Below are 18,305 nucleotides of genomic sequence, written 5' to 3'. Positions count from 1 at the left end.
AGAAACACTTCTATCAATTGTAACCTCTACTTTTCCTACCAGGCATCTCATTAGTTCGCCCATGTATCGATCACAATCGGCGACTGGTCGAGTTTGAAAACAAGCATGACACACTTCCTATGGCGGTAATATAGCACTTATTGTACCCAAGAGGCGAAAGTATATGTCAATAGATTCATCGGCAAGTATAAAAATCCTCTTAACGGAATGTTTGATACAATGGTGGGTGAGGGCGTGTTGCGGGAGAGCTAATCTGGCTCTGTTTTAATTAATTCTTCGGCGAGACTCTTTGACAAAGGAACCGGTTTGACAAGATTTTCTCTGTTTTCTTGAGTCTGTATGTGGGGAGCGATACGACCTCTCTGCTGTCTGTGCGAGCGGCAGCTGAGACTTTCTCCGCTGTGAGGTGAGCGGCGGCGCTCGTTCAGAAGACTTTGACTCTTTTTCTCCACGGCGGGATGACGAGTCGGTTTTGGTTGATGCTGGTCGATCTGGGTGTCGCTCGTTGTCGCTCGGTGGCGCACGGTGGCGCAAGGTGTCGCTCGTTGTCGCTCGGTGGCGCCCGGTGGCGCACGGTGGCGCACGGTGGCGCAAGGTGGCGCACGGTGGCGCACGGTGGCGCAAGGTGGCGCACGGTGGCGCACGGTGGCGCACGGTGGCGCACGGTGGCGCACGGTGGCGCAAGTTGGCGCTCGTTCAGCGATCTCCGCCTTTCCTGCGGGTTGTTCGCTGGTCGTCACTCTGACGAGGAGCGATGCTTCGTTCGTGGCAGGGTGGACGTTGGCGTCTTTGTTGGCTTCACTCGCAGCTCTGCGACTCAGGGTAGCGATTCTTCTCATGTGGTGCAGACCTCGGCTTGTAGCTACGCGTCGCTACTCCGCGAACCTCGTCATTCTGAATGACAGGAGCTTCTTCGTTGGCGGCGACGAGGAGAGATGGCTGTCGCCCTGGAGAACTCTGGTGGGGCCTTAGCCCGGAGACGAGATGAGATGTAGGCCGGAGCTCGTGAAGATCTGTGTTGGAGCCGAAGCCCGGACGTGATCTCTGGTGGGCCTTAGCCCGGAGACGAGATGGGCTCAGAGCCCTGGCGATCTGTGGTATGGATTTTCCTTCGGTTTATATCTGGAAATTCCACTCAGTTTCCCGAGTTGTTCAAAGGCTGTCATAAAACCCTCCTGTGGGCTGAACCATCTGTGTTCGTTGTGTGTGTGTCCGTCCGTGTTTCGCGTGCGTGTTTGTCCGTGTGTTTATTAGCTTTGAAGACACAGCTGTGTGTCGTTCTGGAAGAAAGGGGTGGGGGTGGGGGCCTCGTGACGGCGCCACCGAAGTTATCCATTAGCCAGACCGATGATTCGCGTCGAGTTATAAAAAAAAACCATTCGAATCCATGTTTTGTTACTGAATAATATTTGTCGCGAAAACCTACGCGTTAAGCGAGCTTAATTATTCCCTCCCTTGCTCTGGGATCACATCCTTTGTCTCACACAGCTTAAGTTGGTTTGGTTTGGAAGTTGAAATGCGACTTATTTGCTGCTTGGTTATGCCGAAACCGTGTTCACGATGTTTCATCGTGATCCGATCTCTCATGGAAATGTTATTTCCTCGCGTGTGCAATTTTTGCTGTCCGTGTTGTGGGGAGACAAAGGCAGTTGTTTCCACGGTGGGAGCACCCGGCGCATGCGCTTATTTATTCGAAGGCGTGTGTTAATTTCCTTTGAGCCCTTGCCCCAACCTTTATGGGTGTCATTTCCTGGCTTGGTGTCTGTGTGTGGAGATCCTCTCGGAAAGACAAAGGTGGCCGTGTTGCTCGCTTCCCATGGGTGTTGTGTTTGGTTAATTTTGAGAGCCTTCTCCGCCCTTGATTTCTCTTCTACTTTAATTCCGTGCTTATTATTTGACTTCTTGTGATTATTTGATCTGATATCCCGGCTAGGAATTTTGTTTTGGAGCGAAATAGATGCCATAATTATTCTTTGATGCTTTGGCCCGGCCGTGTAGATATTCTTTAAAGGTAAATAATGTCAGTACTTAATTAACAATGATGGGTCGGTTTCTGGTGCAGACTGTCGTCTGGTTTTCAATTGGAGTGAGGATGGATACTGTTTGCTTAATCTTCATGGTTAAGTTGGTAACTTGTGTATTTAACATGGTTCAAAGACCCATCTGTGCTTTTTGTCGTCAATGCTGTTTCTTTGTTAAGAATATAATTATCTCTTTCTCCGTGTCTCCTGGTTCTGTGGGGTTTTTTTTTACAAAAGGACGTCCTGCTGACCCCCCCCCCCCCCCCGCCTGCAATTCCCCCCTCCCTTGTTCCTCTTGTGTGAATTTAGGGGAGTTTTTATTACCTTATTGCCCCCCCTTTCATGTCCTCTTTCCTTTGAAATGAGGTGTGCGCACATCTGTGGTAGTGTGGGGGCCTCTGTGGAAGTGTGGGGGCGTGTTCGTTCCCACGTGGCCGCGTCTATTAAAAAAAACGATATTATCTATGTTGGCAGAATAATTCTTAAAAAAAAATAATATTAAAAAAAATAAAAAGGGGGTACATACACAACATCACCACGATCACCATAACAACGATCACCATCATCACCAACACCATCACGATCATCACCGCCATCATCATTATTACCACCATTATGATCACCACCATCATCACAATATTCTTATTCTTTGGTTCTTTCGGTAAAGTCACGTAGATAGAAAAATTATAATAATAATAAATTAAGTGAATAAAAATAGAAATAATAAAAGAAATATTAAAAAACATTCATGTAGACTGTAGCCTGGTTATTAAGTTTGGTGAGTGTACTGAGAGTCTGTAATGTAGACTGTAGCCTGGTTCTTAACCTCGGTGAGCGTAGTGGCAGTCTATAATGTAGACTATAGCCTGTTTTTTAAGCAGTCAGGCATTGCTTAAACCAAGGCTCACGAAGTTTTGCCGATTGTATTCCTGGCCGCCTGCATGCATGTACTGTATGTATGGTGAAATTATATTGCAACGAATGTAGCCAACTGGGCTAATCGGAGGTGCGGGGGAAGGACAACAAACTTAACACAAAAATCAGTTCTAAAGAAATTAGTTTGTACATTTTTATTATTTAAAAGTGAAGAGCTCCAGTGGCTTCATAATAATGTAAAAAAAGCGCTCCAGACGGCCGCACAAGCAGCACCTGCAACAGCGCCACACAATACGGTGACCGTCTTTGTTGGATCCTGCAATGTAATTATAACCATTACTGTACGTATATATTCAAAAGTTTTGCTGATTGGATTCCTGGCTGCCTGCCTGGCTTCCTGGTGGGCGAGCAAGTGATGATGTCACGGCGCGCATTTGTGGGATGACATCACCACCGCAACCCCACAGCGTTGAGGCGGCTTCCTGCATGGTGCTGATGTCACAACCCTCCCTCCCAATCCACCATTCACCCCAGGGTGTGCATCCCACGCAAATTAGTGGGATGCATCATCACGCTATCGTATCATACTCAGATCATCAATCTAGCAAACTACATTAGGAAAATTAATTTTGCTGGCTGGATGGCTGGAGAGAGAGACGGAGAAACGGACAGTCAGGTACCAAAAGCCGTGCGGGCTGCTCGCGTTTGATTAGAAAATAAAATTGTGCAATAAAAAATCGAAGGTAAAAAAGAAACAGCACGTGTTATTGTCTTGAGTATTACGGTTTATTTGAAGTGACTTTAACCTACAGTCAGTCTATAGAAAGCAATACACGTACAGCGACACGGACGAATTTGACGTGAGTTTGTTTGTGACCAGACCAGTACTCGCTGTATCTGATTCAATACAAATCCTCCTGTAGTGCTCGTTCTGTCTATCAACAAAATGTGCCAAGTTTGCTGCACGGTGAACGTTAATGCACTAGCACTTTGATAGATTCACTCAGACCCATAGACTCACCACACAGAGACACAGACTCACTCATAAAGACCCATAGACTCACTCAGAGACAAGACTCACGAAAGGGACCCATAGACTCCGTCACACAGAGACCCATAAACTCACCACACAGAGACCCACAGACTCACAAAGAGACCCACAGTCAGTTCTGCCGCCACTGCTGCTGTAGTTGCTGCTGTAGTTGTTGCTGTTGTTGATGTTGTGGTTGTTGTCGTTCCACGGGGATGTTGATGCCTCGGATCACCGTGGGTCAGGGCTGGAGACGGCTTCCCTGTACGCGTTGCTGGTGATGTGGAGCACAGCGGAGGCACGGGAGCAGGGCCAGAGGGAGTGTCAATGGTGGTGGTATACACGTGTCTGTGTGTACACGTGTTTGTGTGTCCACATGTCTGTGTGTGTACACGTGTCTGTGTGTATACGTGTCTGTGTGTACACGTGTCTGCGTGTGTAGACGTGTTTGTGTGTACACGTGTATGATGTCCACGTGTGTATCCATGTGTGTGTGGACACGGAGTGGGGGGCAGTATTGTAGTGGTTAGCGCGCTGCACTAAGAACTCGGCGAACTGAGTTCAATTCTAGCACAAGGCCAACACTGATGACGATTATTTGAACCGGTCCTGAGCCTCACCTAGGTCGACTCAGCCTCAAATGAGTACCTAGTGCAGTGGTGTGTAGTGAATATCGCCACCGGGGAGACAAAGGCGGCCGGGCGTGGTGCTGGCCACCCACTCTCTCGTGTGCCACAGTGCCGGCCTTGATAGGTGCTACAATCCGCGAACAGCACTTGCCCCTGGTCTATTGGAGGCTACAAAGCTCCCCCGTGTAGCCCACCCAGGCTGGAGGAGCAAGAGCTGTTAGTAGCGAGGAGCAGCAGCGCCTGTGAAGGCTGCCACTGTGGCACACGAGGGGGTGGGTGGCCAGCACCACGCCCGGCCGCCTTTGTCTCCCCAGCGCTGATTTTTACACACCGCACCAGGTTCTGATTGGAGTCCGAGTCGACATAGGGGAGGCACGGGACCCGGTTCTGATTTCACTCGCGCACGCAACCGCTCCCCACACTTAACACTTACAAACTACAACCATTAACCACCAATCACAATCACAGTGTGGGTCTGTATGGGTCTCTGTGGGTCTCTATGGGTCTGTGTGGGTTGCTATGGAACTTTGGGTCTCTATGGTTCTGTCTGCGAGTCTGTATGGGTGTCTGTGGGTTTCTGTATGGGGCTTTGTTAGGGTCTCCGAGTATGGGTCTCTGTGGGTCTGCATGTATTCCTGAGTATGGGACTCTGTGGGTTTCTGTATGGGTCTCAATAGGTCTCTGTGGGTCTATGTATAGGTCTCTGAGCATAGGTCTTTGTGGTTCTATCGATGGATCTGTGGGTCTCTATGTGACTCTTGAGTATGGGTCTATGTATGGGTCTTAGTGGGTTTCTGTATCGGTCTCTGTGTGGGTCTCTGTGTGGGTCTGTGAGCACCAGAATCTGTATTTATACTGCAGGAGGAATCCGAAAAGCTTTGAAGCTCTTTCAACACAGATGTCCAGTCGGGGGGCCACTGGGGTCATAACGTGACAACAACAAACACACAACGCGCGCACAAGACACGACGGGAGGGGCAGCGTACAGGAGAAGCAAACAAATCACTCAACAGATTGTCTACAAACAGCAGCAAGCTGTGTGTGTAGAGAGCAGCAGTGCACGCGTGTGGATCACTCGCACACAGCGCGTCACTCTCACCTCACCACACCATCAGTGGCGAGCCGCTTAAACACCCCCCCACCATCACCAACTCAACGTCGCGACTTAAAGTCACAAATATAAATAGGAGTAGATATTAATTGAAACGTTATTAAAGTTGTTTTTTATTTCCCTCCCCACCGCCGCCGACCGAGCGTGACCGGCATCGGCCTAGGCCGGCCTACCGAGCACCTCGCGCCTCGGCCGGTACGGATTCTATCCGAGGGACGGTGTCTCTCGCGGCATCGCCTCAGAGGGGTGGTTTAACGCCTCGGCCTTTTGACGGGGGGGGGGGCTTCTTTGTCTGTCGCTCTCTCTCGGGGGGGGGGGAAGACAAAGACGGCTGGGAGGGGGGTGAGGGGGGGAACTCACGGTGATGAGGAGTTGCAGGACTCGAGGCGACTCAGTCAACAACGGGGAACTCGATCCGAATCGTTTAGTGCCCATAACGCGGTTGAAGCATCGATTCCGATTCCTCTCGCGACGTCGTTGATTTGGGAGGGGGGTCGTTCTCGATTCAGACATCGTTTTACAGCGCGATTCGATTTCCAGTTAAGTTGAATACGCTGCAAACACGATCGGAGTCGTGGTTAAATTTTAGTGGATCGATCCACCAATTACATTCAGAATCTTTATTGCGACTGCAGTCCAGTAGGGGTCACGGGGTAAGCAAGTTACTGTGTCACTGTAGTGTATAGTGTAGTGTATAGTTGTGTATAGTGTAGTGTATAGTAGTGTAGTGTATAATATAGTGTATAGGGTAGTGTACAGTAGTGTATATTGTAGTGTATCTTAAACAACTACGCTGGTTTGGTCTTCTGCGTGCGTATCTGGACGTTTATTTATTTATTTACGGCCCCGCCCTGACAGCTCGCTCTGATTCGATAAAAATAAAACAGCTGGCAAAAAGCCAAAGCTCACTTTGATTCTAAATTAATAAATAAAACGCCCGGCAGAGAGCGAAAGCATAGGTCTGGCAAAGTCTGCGCCGCAGTGGTGCAGTGCACTGTGGGCGCAGACCCTGCGCTGTGTGAGTGTGGTGTGTATGCAAGTGTGCGAATGGTAGTTACGCTAATATTACGTAATTTTATGTAAAAAATGGGTGCTGCGTGCTGCGATTAGTGGAGTCCCCAAACAACTTTACCTTACGAGTAGCCAGGGGTCGCTATACAGTGAGTCTTAGCGGACTGAGCTGGCAGCTTCACCTGCCGGGACCACGGCCAGTTGCGTAGCGCCCCCTACAGTTTCCACATGGGTCAATACCCCCATGGGGCAACCCAGCTGACTTTTTGATGGGTACAATGGGAACTTTTTGGTTTCTCCGGCTTATTACCATTATTATGTATTGACGTTGATCACGTCTCCATGGACGGCTTGCTGTCTACTTCGGTTGTGTAATTGAGAAGTTGTGCATGCTGCTGCTGGCAGAGGTGTGGACTCGAGTCATGTGACTTGGACTCGAGTCAGACTCGAGTCATGAATTTGATGACTTCAGACTCGACTCGGCAAAATGTACAAAGACTTGCAACTCGACTTGGACTTGCATAACAATGACTTTGTCCCACCTCTGAGGTGTGGACTCGAGTCATGTGACTTGGACTCGAGTCAGACTCGAGTCATGAATTTGATGACTTCAGACTCGACTCGGCAAAATGTACAAAGACTTGCAACTCGACTTGGACTTGCATAACAATGACTTTGTCCCATCTCTGGCTGCTGGTAAGGGCATGTGTTGCATAATATCTTAAACAACTACGCTGGTTTGGTCTTCTGCGTGCGTATCTGGACGTTTATTTATTTATTTACGGCCCTGCCCTGACAGCTCGCTCTGATTCGATAAAAATAAAACAGCTGGCAAAAAGCCAAAGCTCACTTTGATTCTAAATAAATAAATAAAACGCCCGGCAGAGAGCGAAAGCATAGGTCTGGCAAGGTCTGCGCCGCAGTGGTGCAGTGCACTGTGGGCGCAGACCCTGCGCTGTGTGAGTGTGGTGTGTATGCAAGTGTGCGAATGGTAGTTACGCTAATATTACGTATATTTATGTAAAAAATGGGTGCTGCGTGCTGCGATTAGTGGAGTCCCCAAACAACTTTACCTTACGAGTAGCCAGGGGTCGCTATACAGTGAGTCTTAGCGGACTGAGCTGGCAGCTTCACCTGCCGGGACCACGGCCAGTTGCGTAGCGCCCCCTACAGTTTCCACATGGGTCAATACCCCCATGGGGCAACCCAGCTGACTGTTTGATGGGTACAATGGGAACTTTTTGGTTTCTCCGGCTTATTACCATTATTATGTATTGACGTTGATCACGTCTCCATGGACGGCTTGCTGTCTACTTCGGTTGTGTAATTGAGAAGTTGTGCATGCTGCTGCTGGTAAGGGCATGTGTTGCATAATATGCAGCATGTGTCCGCGTATCATGTTTGCCACGGATGCAGTTGGCGTTACTGTACATTTATGATGTTTTGGAGTGCCAATCCCATGCACTTTGAAATGTAATAAACTGTCTAAAAAGCTTGCAGCCCGGCCCCCGCCGCTGTCACTCTCTGGCCGTTGCACAAGCCATATCGGAATTTGCGACATGCTAAAACAATGAGTACAGTGTGACACCACCCGGGTAACTCCCGGGATCAAAATGGCCATTGGAAAGTGATCGCTTTTTTGAGATGATTATGGTACTACCACAGGGTATTGTGAACGGTTCAGGAGGAGGAGAGGTCTGGATTTGTAAGTCTCACAGTACCGGTAAGAAGCGCCGGGTGGGGGATGCCCTCCACTGGGGTACAAATTATGTCATTATTAGTATACGATCATGCAATGTTTCTATCTGCAAGCTGTCATAACTGAAACGATCCCCGTTATTGTTCGATTGAGAAATGGAGTGACCCACACCTCTGATAGCATATGTGAGGAACCCAAAAATCTGATGCATGCGTAAAACACCCACAATGGGAATACGTAAACGTAAAAACACCATCAAAATATTTTTTATAACAAACAAATAGGTGGCCCCATAACGGATTTGTCTGTGTGTGTACATACAGACGGAAGATGCAGGGGCTAACCTGTGTGCGATCGGAACGGTGCAATTGCTGACCAATGTCACTGTGGATGGCGCACACGCTGACGCACACCGGAGCTGTGTCTTTGCGATGCAAGGGCATGGTGGATGGTGGAGCGCATATGGATGGTGCGTTACGAATAAAATAAAACAAAACAAACCGCTGGAAGCAGCCATGCGAGCAGGCTACCTTGAGAGCGATCGCGAATGGGTTGCGTGTCTGGAAGAAGCCTCGCTCTTTCAGATGCCGTACCAGCTTCGTCAACTCTTCGCTACCATTCTGCTGTATTCCATGCCAGCAGATACGACGGCTCTCTGGGATAAATTCTACGACCAATTGGCTCGCGATTACGAGTACCAGTACCGCCAGCTGACCAACAAAGAAGAAATGGTAAATCTTCTTGGTTCTTTCGGTAAAGTCACGTAGAAGGGAAGTAATAAAATAATAAAAATTAAACATAATAAAATAATTCTCACGACGTTTTGGCCACAACGCAAGCAGCCGTCCTCAGGTGAAAACCAGGTCTGTCGAGGCAACAGCGTCTGAATGAAACAGCACACGTGCTTGGAGCATATATATTAGCTGGGTTGGAAGGGGGGGAAAGGGCGCCTTGACAAAAGAATTTGCATTTCAAGAGGAATTTCGCATATTTATGGGAAATGCAGGTATGTGATTAGTACTACTTATGCCCGTGCATTATGCATGATTAGCAGCATCAAAGGGAGGGGATATGGGAAATGCAGGTATGTGATTAGTACTATTTATACCCGTGCATTATGCAGGATTAGCAGCATCAAAGAAAATAAAAGAAATGGTAAAGTTCAAGACCCTTCACAGCCTCCACGAGTTCCTCACGGCAGGTGGGATGGCTCTGTCGGACTTTGACGACCTCCCGCAGCTTTCCGAGTACCCACACTTGGTCTTGGACTCGCTGCTTGAGAACAACCATATCCGCCGCGAATTGGACACGAAGGACTTCCCATTTCGACTTCGGCGCAAACAGTTCTCCATTGTCCCAGCCTTCGCGATGACCATCAACAAGGCGCAAGGGCAAACTGTTCACAACCTGGGATTATATCTACCAACGCCATGCTTCTCAACGCCATGCTTCTCGCACTGTACGTGGCACTATCGCGAGTCACGGCAAGATCCAACATCAAGGCGCTTATTGAGGGACCTGACGACGAGGAGGAAGACGGAGTGTACACAAAGAATATCGTGTATCGCCAGATATTTCAATAAGTTGCATTATATATTTGAATAAGTTGCATTCTTTAATATTGTCGATTGAGCGTCTCATAAAAATGCATATAACCTCACAAAAATAAACATAAAACAATCACCAAAACATGTATATTGTGTCCAGTCACTTTCAACTCCCCACCAACCAAGCACATACACACCGCCCGCGAAGCGGGCGGCGACTGCTAGTAGTTATGTATAGTGTAATGTATAGTGTCGTGTATAGTAGTGTTTCCTATAGTGTATGGTGTAGTGTAATGTATAGTAGTGTATAGTATTGTGTAGTGTATAGTGTCGTTTATAGTAATGCATAGTCTATTGTAGTGTATTGTGTAGTGTATAGTAGTGTCGTGTATTGTAGAGTATTGTGTAGTATTCAGTGAAGTGTATTGCGTAGTGTATACCAGTGTATATTGGAGTGTATAATACTATAGTGTATAGGAGTCTATAGTAGTGTACAGTATAGTAGTGTATAATAGTGCAGTATAGTAGTCTAGAGTAGTGTAGTGTCTAGTAGTGTATAGTATAGTAGTGTAGTGTATTGTGTCACATCGTACAAATAAGTGACAAACGAAAATACAATGGAGGGTGGGGTCCACCTGCATAGGGAAAGTGGGTGATTGAAAATTAGAACCACCTGCAGCAAACAAAGTGTCAATCACCACCAGAGACGAGAGGGTGAATGGAGGAAGACCCCAGGGCTCTCCGCTCTTGAACTCCAGCCAGCAGGGAACGAGAGCGGTACCCAGAAACCGGCCACGCTTCCAGCTTGGACACCCGGTGGGGAGCAGGGAAGGGGCAGAGGAGTGTTGTGGCCGCTGGTCCCCGAAGTCCCTCCCTGCTCCGTGCCTATGGCAGGGGCTCTGCCGTGCGCCGACCCCTCGCTGCTCTGCGAGCAGCTGCTGCCGTCGCTGGGCTCATCGCCCGACGGCTCCCCTCCCTGGTCCGTCCCTCCGCGAGCTCGTGTGAGAGGCATAGCTCGCCGCCCGCCCTCGTTCACCTGCAAACGCTGCGTTGTCTCTCCACGGATCACGCGCTATTAAACGGGGGTCAGGGGTCGGAGGGCGAATGACGCTGCCCTCACACTGTGCGAGTCCCTGCGGCGACAGACGGAGCGGGGACCTGCGGACGCACCGACCCCTTCCCCCACACTACGAGCGCACACACCTGCACACTCGCGACACCCACTCGTGCGCCGCTCTACGCAACGCTCCCACGTGGCGAGCAGCCGTGTACACCACACCACACGGCACTCGCCTCCACATCGAATAACCAATGCACACCTGTATCCGACACGTAGCGAACGTACGCGCACTCACGTACACAGCTCCCCGCGGCACTCACTCACCACTGAGCACTCACGTTGGGATCGCGCACCTGTATTGTTGTGTCTATGCCCTGTTTTCCGTCATTAATATTAAGAATAATTAAGAAAAAAATATATTTTTTTATTATATCTATATATATTTTTTTTTTTATTAAATAATGAAAACAACCCACTACAAGCACACCAGGAATCTGTGAAACGGCCATTAAACTGGCAAGGAGTCGTTCACAGAGAGGTCAGAGACATCCAGATGGACAAAGATCGATGGCCTGACCTTCCAAGACATCTTGAGATGCACGGAGGGGGTGCAGAGCAGAGTAAATGATAATAACGGTTGCCACTCGCGTTTTCTTAACGTTTTCCTAACCGAAAAGTAGAAACTTAACAAAGAGAATTAACCAACAAACAATAAGTTTTTTTTTATTATTAGTAATTCTCTTATATTACTCGTATTCACCGCATACTTATTATTTAGAATTATATGTTTCCTATCTACATGACCTTCCTAAAAACTAAAGAGTACGAATTCCAACAGTTAAGGAAGCGTCGTGGAAACTTAGTTGCACTTAACCTCAGGACATTAAAATATAACTCAAGAATAAATGTAACACACAGGACCACATAAATGTATTGCAAAAATCTCCTCAGCCACCTTTGTCTCCAACGGTCCGGCAAGCAAGAAGGGAGCAAAAAGGTCACAGGGGGGAGTCGGTGCCTGACATTCGAAAACATCTGTATTTTTTCTGTTTGTTTTCTCTCGCAAGAGACGCGAAGAGAGGAGAGGGTGCTCGCGTTTTGGAGCTAAGCACGGCCGTCTTTGTCTCCCCGCAGCACAAACAGATGGCCCATGAATGCTTGGAGGGTTAGGAAAGGTCGCGAGGAGGGGTCGCGGGGGTGTCTGCTTTTTCTCGCTCTGTTTGTGTTTTGTCGCCCGCTCGCAAGGAATGCACAGAGAGGGGAGTCACGTTTTTAAGTTAGGCACAGGCGCACATAACAAGCAGTCTGGGTCGAGTCGCGCTCAGTCTCGCAACTCGGCTTGCGACGCGGTGTTGCGACGGGGCTCGCAAGAGAGCGGAGGCGCGTCGTGCCTCGAGGAGAGATGGGACGACGAGGGGTCGTTATGGTGACAGTCTGAGGGCAGTCTGTTCGAGTCGTGCTCAGTCTCGCAACTCGGCTTGCGACGCAGCGTTGCGACAGGGCTCGCAAGAGAGCCACAGGAGAGATGGGATGACGAGACATCGTTAAGGTGACAGTCTGAAAGCAGTCTGTCCGAGTCGCGCTCAGTCTCGCAACTCGGCTTGCGACGCGGCGTTGCGACGGGGCTCGCAAGAGAGCGGGGGCAGATCGTGCCTCAAGGAGAGATGGGACGGCGAGACATCGTTAAAGTGACAGTCTGAGAGCAGTCTGTCCGAGTCGCGCTCAGCGTTGCGACGGGGCTCGCAAGAGAGCGGGGGCTGATCGTGCCTCGAGGAGAGATGGAACGAGGAGGGGTCGTTCGAGTCGCAGAAGTCTGAGTTCAACCTGGGTCGGGGCTGGGTTTCAGCCGTGCTCCGGCTGGCGGAGCGTCGTGAGGAAACGAAACACCGATGCCGATAGCCGGTGTCGCTTCTCGCAGAACGAAGTTAAGTGCGAGTGAAGCTGGCAGCTGCACGAACAAGGGAAGCACGGAGCAGAGAGAGTGACGAGTGACGACAAGCAATCAACCTGTAAAAGGGCGGAGATCGCCAAGCGTCGACCAAGCGTGCAAAGCAGAGAGCGCGAAGCAGTGGAGAAAGCCTGGTCAAACGGCTGTGAGGAAGAGGACAGCGCCATCGAATGCGCCGTGTGTTTGAGGGCACACCTACCAACGACCAGTGTGAACAGACAAGACGTCCAGAGCGACGGCGAGCGTCGTGCCAAGTCGTCATCCAGCAGTGGAGAGAGAGAGAGCGCAAGAGCAGCACGACTCGGACGTCACCGGGCGTCACCGAGCGTCGTGCCAACTCGTCATCTAGCAGTAGAGGGAGAGAGAGCGCAAGAGCAGCACGACTCGGACGTCACCGGGCGTCACCGAGCGTCGTGCCAACTCGTCATCTAGCAGTAGAGGGAGTGAGAGCGCAAGAGCAGCACGACTCGGACGTCACCGGGCGTCACCGAGCGTCGTGCCAACTCGTCATCTAGCAGTAGAGGGAGAGAGAGCACAAGAGCAGCACGACTCGGACGTCACCGGGCGTCACCGAGCGTCGTGCCAACTCGTCGTCCAGCAGTGGAGAGAGAGAGAGCGCACAAGCAGAGACACGTCGAGCGAGGGAGCAGCAGGGGCTCGCGGCGGCCACGCCCAACCCAGAGAAAACTTCTGGCCGCTGTTTGTATCCTCCCACACCACACAAGCTAACGACACAACTCCCGGCTCTAAGAATTAATTAATATTACAAGGGGACAACGCACACACAGCACGCACACGAATAAGACTTTTTAAAAAATTGTCTTTGCGTTTCAAAAAGGATTGCCATTTAGAGGTGGTGCGTTCAATATCAACTGAACGTGCAAAGCAGTTGCTGCCGTCGAGTTACATGAATAAGAAATGTTTTAGTCATTCATTTTCGTTAACTGCATGATCTCGCCAATGAAGAAGTATTTTTAGTCATTCATTTTCGTTAATTGCATAATCTTGCCCATGAATGTATTGACGTATACCTGCTTTCGCATAAGAGAGTGTCATGTGCTTGTTTAGAATTAAAATTGCTTAACACCAACTGTTCGAGTGCTTCTTTCCAAGTCCATGCAAAACTATCTTATGCCCCTCGCCGCGGCCATACCATCTTAAGGCCGGTCGCAGCGCCGCTGTGCAAAGTAGCGTCGGGGGAGGTCGTCCAATTCCCTGATCGCCGGAAACCGTGAGAGTTAATCCCGATAAGGGTTTCTCGGATAAAAACCGGTCGATCAGGTGACCTTCCCTTCAAGCTCTATGGGGGGGGGGATGCGTGCGGGTGTGTTCATGTGAGGTGAGGTGAGGGGGACGAGGGGTTGGCTCCGTCGCTTGGTGGTGGCGAGGTCGGGGGTGGGGCGCCTGCAGAACGGCTTCGTGGCGGCGGCATCACATAGCCCCCCGAGGTGCCAGTCCCCGTCCCGGGTTGACTGGAGCACCTCGCTTGGGCCGCGCCCACGAGGAAACGTTGCGGGGTCCGGGGGATCCGTCCGGACCTGGTGGCTGGCCTCGGGGCGGGTGGTTCCGTCCTCTGTAGCTCCTGCGGCGGCCTCCTCCTCCACTCCAGCGGCTCTCCCCGTCCTCCGGCACCTGTGGGCTGGGGCACAAACTCAGCAGCGGAAGGGTTTAGTGGCCGTCGTCCGTGCCGTCTCCGGACTGGATCGGGGCGTCTCGGGGGCCCGGCGGGGCCCATGTAGTGTGCGAGGCCCCCCAACACGAGGGGTGCGGGTCCTCCGGGATTTCGGGGCCTTCGGGTGACGGGGTTCTCTCTCGCCGGGGCCGCTTTCCACGGTTTTAAGCGGCGGACATTGACCACCGTCTCTCGACCCCTCTCCCCGCCATAAATTAGTACCGTCCAGGGGGAGATTTGCCGCACCACGGTCCAGGGTCCCCGCCAGTAGGTCGCCAGTTTCCCCACCTGCCCGGTCCCGACGCGAGGGGTGTGTAGCCACACCTTAGCGCCTGTCAGGAATAAGGGGGGTTCCATGCGGGGTCGGGTGCCCTGTTCCTGCCGCCGATGCGCGGCTTCCCCTTGCGGGTATGCTCGGCCTCGGGCTTCTCGTAGGGTCTCCAACAGGTGTTCCACAGGGCGGCTTCCCTCCTCCGGCTGGGGGGAAGGGACGCCGAATAGCAGATCTGCAGGTAAACGAGACTCAGGGCCGAACATCATTAAAAACGGGGTTTGTCCCGTCGACGTGTGTACGGTGGTGGCGTAGGCGAAAAGGGCGTAGGGGAGGTGTTCGTCCCAATCCCATTGATTTGTGGCCGCCATACGTTTGAGTTTCCCCGCTAGGGTCTGATTCATGCGTTCTACCATACCATTCGCTTGGGGGTGGTACGCTGTGGTTCGGTCCTTCTGGATTCCGAATTCTCGGCACAGTGCCTGGAACAGCTCGGCCTCGAACTCGCTACCCTGGTCGGTGAGGACTCGTTCAGGGATCCCGTGCTTAAGTACGTAATGTTCCACGAATGCCCGGGCCACCACCAAGGCCGTTTTATCAGGGATGGCCACTGCTACGGGGTAGCGGGTGAAATACTCTACTGCGACTAGGATATACCGGTTGCCTCGATGGGATCGCGGGAATGGCCCCTGTAGATCGATCCCGACCAGCTGATTCGTGCGGCTGATGTGGAACGGCCTTAGGGGTACCTGGTATCGTGCCGGTTTTGGCCCGCACTGCTGACAGGCGCGGCAGCCCTGTACCCAGGCCGCCACGTCTTGTGCCAATTTGGGCCAGAGATACTGGCGACGCAGGGTCTCTCGCGTGCGTCGTTCCCCATCGTGGCCCCCGAGTGGGTGGTCATGCACCAGCCGTAGCAGCTGGGGTCGCACCTGGGCAGGAACACAGATGCACCCCGGCTGGCCGGCGTCGGTTAACTCCCGTACCACTCCGTTCTGCACACACAACCGGGCATATAAACCGCTCCAGGGTCCTGGTAGGGCGCTCTTTTCCTCCCGCAGTGCCGCCTCCACTGCCGCCAGATCCGGATCTCGCTGCTGGGTCTGTCTCAGCTGCTCGTCGTTTAGGCCCGGGAAGGCGCAGCCGACGTCCTCCTGGATCCGTCCGATCAAGTCCCGAGCCGCGGGTCCCGCGCTTGCCGGGCGGTCGACGGGATCCTCGGTGCCACCTGTGAGGGTCTCTGTGGCGCACACTGCACTCTCTCTCGCTGGGGAAAGGTCAGTGGCCGCGGCCTCTCGGGGGTCCGTTGCCTGCCGGCAGCGTCCCCCCGTGAAACACGGGCAGGCCTCCTCCGCCCTTGTCTCGGCGTACACCGTGGGTCGCCTCGACCAGGCGTCCTCGTTTGCATGCGTCCGGCCAGCCCGATATTCGATTTGCAGGTTGTACTCCTGCAACTGCGCCAACCACCGGGCCATCTGCCCCCGCGGCTCCTTGAATGTAAGAAGGAACTGCAGAGCATAATGGTCAGTGCGTACGCGACATCTCCTGCCGTACAAATACGGCCGGAACTGTTTGCATGCGAAAATCACGGCGTACAACTCTTGGCGGGTCACGCAATAGTTCAGCTCGGCCCCACTCAAGGTCCGGCTGGCGTACGCGATGACTCGTTCCGTCCCATCCTGTACCTGTGACAACACCGCGCCCAGCCCGCTGCTGCAGGCGTCGGTGTCCAAAATAAAATCGGTGGTAAAATCGGGGAAAGCGAGGGTGGGGGCGTGGGTGAGGTGATCTTTGAGAGTGGTGAAGGCCGTCTGGCAGGCCTCCGTCCACTGATAGGGGTGCTTAGGGGAGGTGAGTTGGGTGAGGGGGCGTGCAATCTCGCTGAATCCCTTTACAAAGCGACGATAATAGGTGGCGAGCCCCAAAAATGATCTGATCTCTGTCAGAATCCTTGGCCGTGGCCACTCCACTATGGCGCGTACCTTCTCCGGATCGGTGCGCACGCCTGCCTCGCTGACGCGATGCCCGAGGTACCCCACCTCGCGTTGTGTGATGTAACACTTACGTGGCTTGAGCTTGAGATGAGCCGCTCGCAGTCGCTGGAACACCTCTCGAAGCCTGGACCAGTGCCCAGACAAAGATCTACTGAACACTATCACGTCGTCCAAGTAAATCAGGCACTGTTCCCATTGCAAGCCCCGCATCACCAACTCCATCAGCCGCTGGAACGTCGCGGGCGCATTGGTGAGTCCGAACGGGAGTACTCGAAACTCGAATAGCCCCATCGGGGTGGTGAATGCGGTTTTTGGCCGATCCTCCTCCGCCATCTCCACCTGCCAGTACCCGGACGCGAGATCGAAGGTGGAAAAATATCGCGCTCCGGCGAGGCTGTCAAAAGTGTCGTCGATGTGGGGTATGGGGAAGGCGTCGCCGAGCATGACTGCGTTCAGTTTACGGTAATCAACGCAGAACCGGGTTGACCCATCCTTTTTCGTTACTAGTACCACCGGGGCTGACCAGGGGCTCGCCGAGGGCTGAATTATGTTATCTCGAAGCATGTCCCCAACCGCCTCTTTGATCTGCGTGCGTTCGGGTGCGCCCACTCGGTATGCAGGGAGTTTGATGGGTCTGGCTGCACCGGTGTCAATTTGGTGCTTAACAAGGTCGGTTCGACCCACGTCCGAGTCGTGTTCACTGAACACGTCGGCATACTCCCGCAGTAACTCGCGCAGCCGATCGGCCTCTCCCTTAGGTAAATCCGCCCATGGCACATGTAACGCGTCGAGCAGGGGGACGATCTCGGCTCGGGGAGTCGGGCCGACTCGCCAGGCTAGGTCCTGGTCCCCCTCAGGACGACCGGGGTCCTCAGCCCAGAGTGCGAACACCGATTCGTCAGAGTGGCGTGCGTGCAAGGGGTGTACGGTGGCGATCGGGGTGCGCCGTCGCAGTATCGCTGGGGTATTGTGCGGGTTAAACATCCGCATAAACAATCGGTCCCCATCTGCGTTTACCAACGTGGTGGATCCCACGACCCCATACCGTTTTGCCAACTCCGGGTGAGGAGTTAGCATTACATCCCCTGATGGTCGGAGCGCGGGGTCTGTGGGGGATGTTGCCACCGGCACCAGCATCTCGGTGAGCGGCCCGATGGTGACTGCCGTCGCCAGGATAGCGGCCACAGGTGCGAAGCGGGGGCGCGCTGGTTCTCGTCCCAGGAATGGAATCCGCTCGCCGTTGCTCTCCATGGTGGCGCATCGCTAGCGGGGTTGCACGTTGAGTCCCAGCTTTTCTAAGAGGTCGGTACCTGCAATACACTCGTGACACAACGCACTCGACACGTAGAACTCCTGGGTGCACACCTGGCTGCCTATGCGGATCTCTAGGGTGGCTCTCCCCAGCAGCCCCATTCCGGCTCCGCTCGCCGTGTGCA

Source organism: Lethenteron reissneri, unplaced genomic scaffold (assembly GCF_015708825.2).
Source record: "Lethenteron reissneri isolate LAM-NWPU_2019-01 unplaced genomic scaffold, ASM1570882v1 scaffold_1640, whole genome shotgun sequence".
In the NCBI taxonomy this organism is placed as follows: Eukaryota; Metazoa; Chordata; class Hyperoartia; order Petromyzontiformes; family Petromyzontidae; genus Lethenteron; species Lethenteron reissneri.
Note: the sequence above shows the minus strand (reverse complement) of the source record.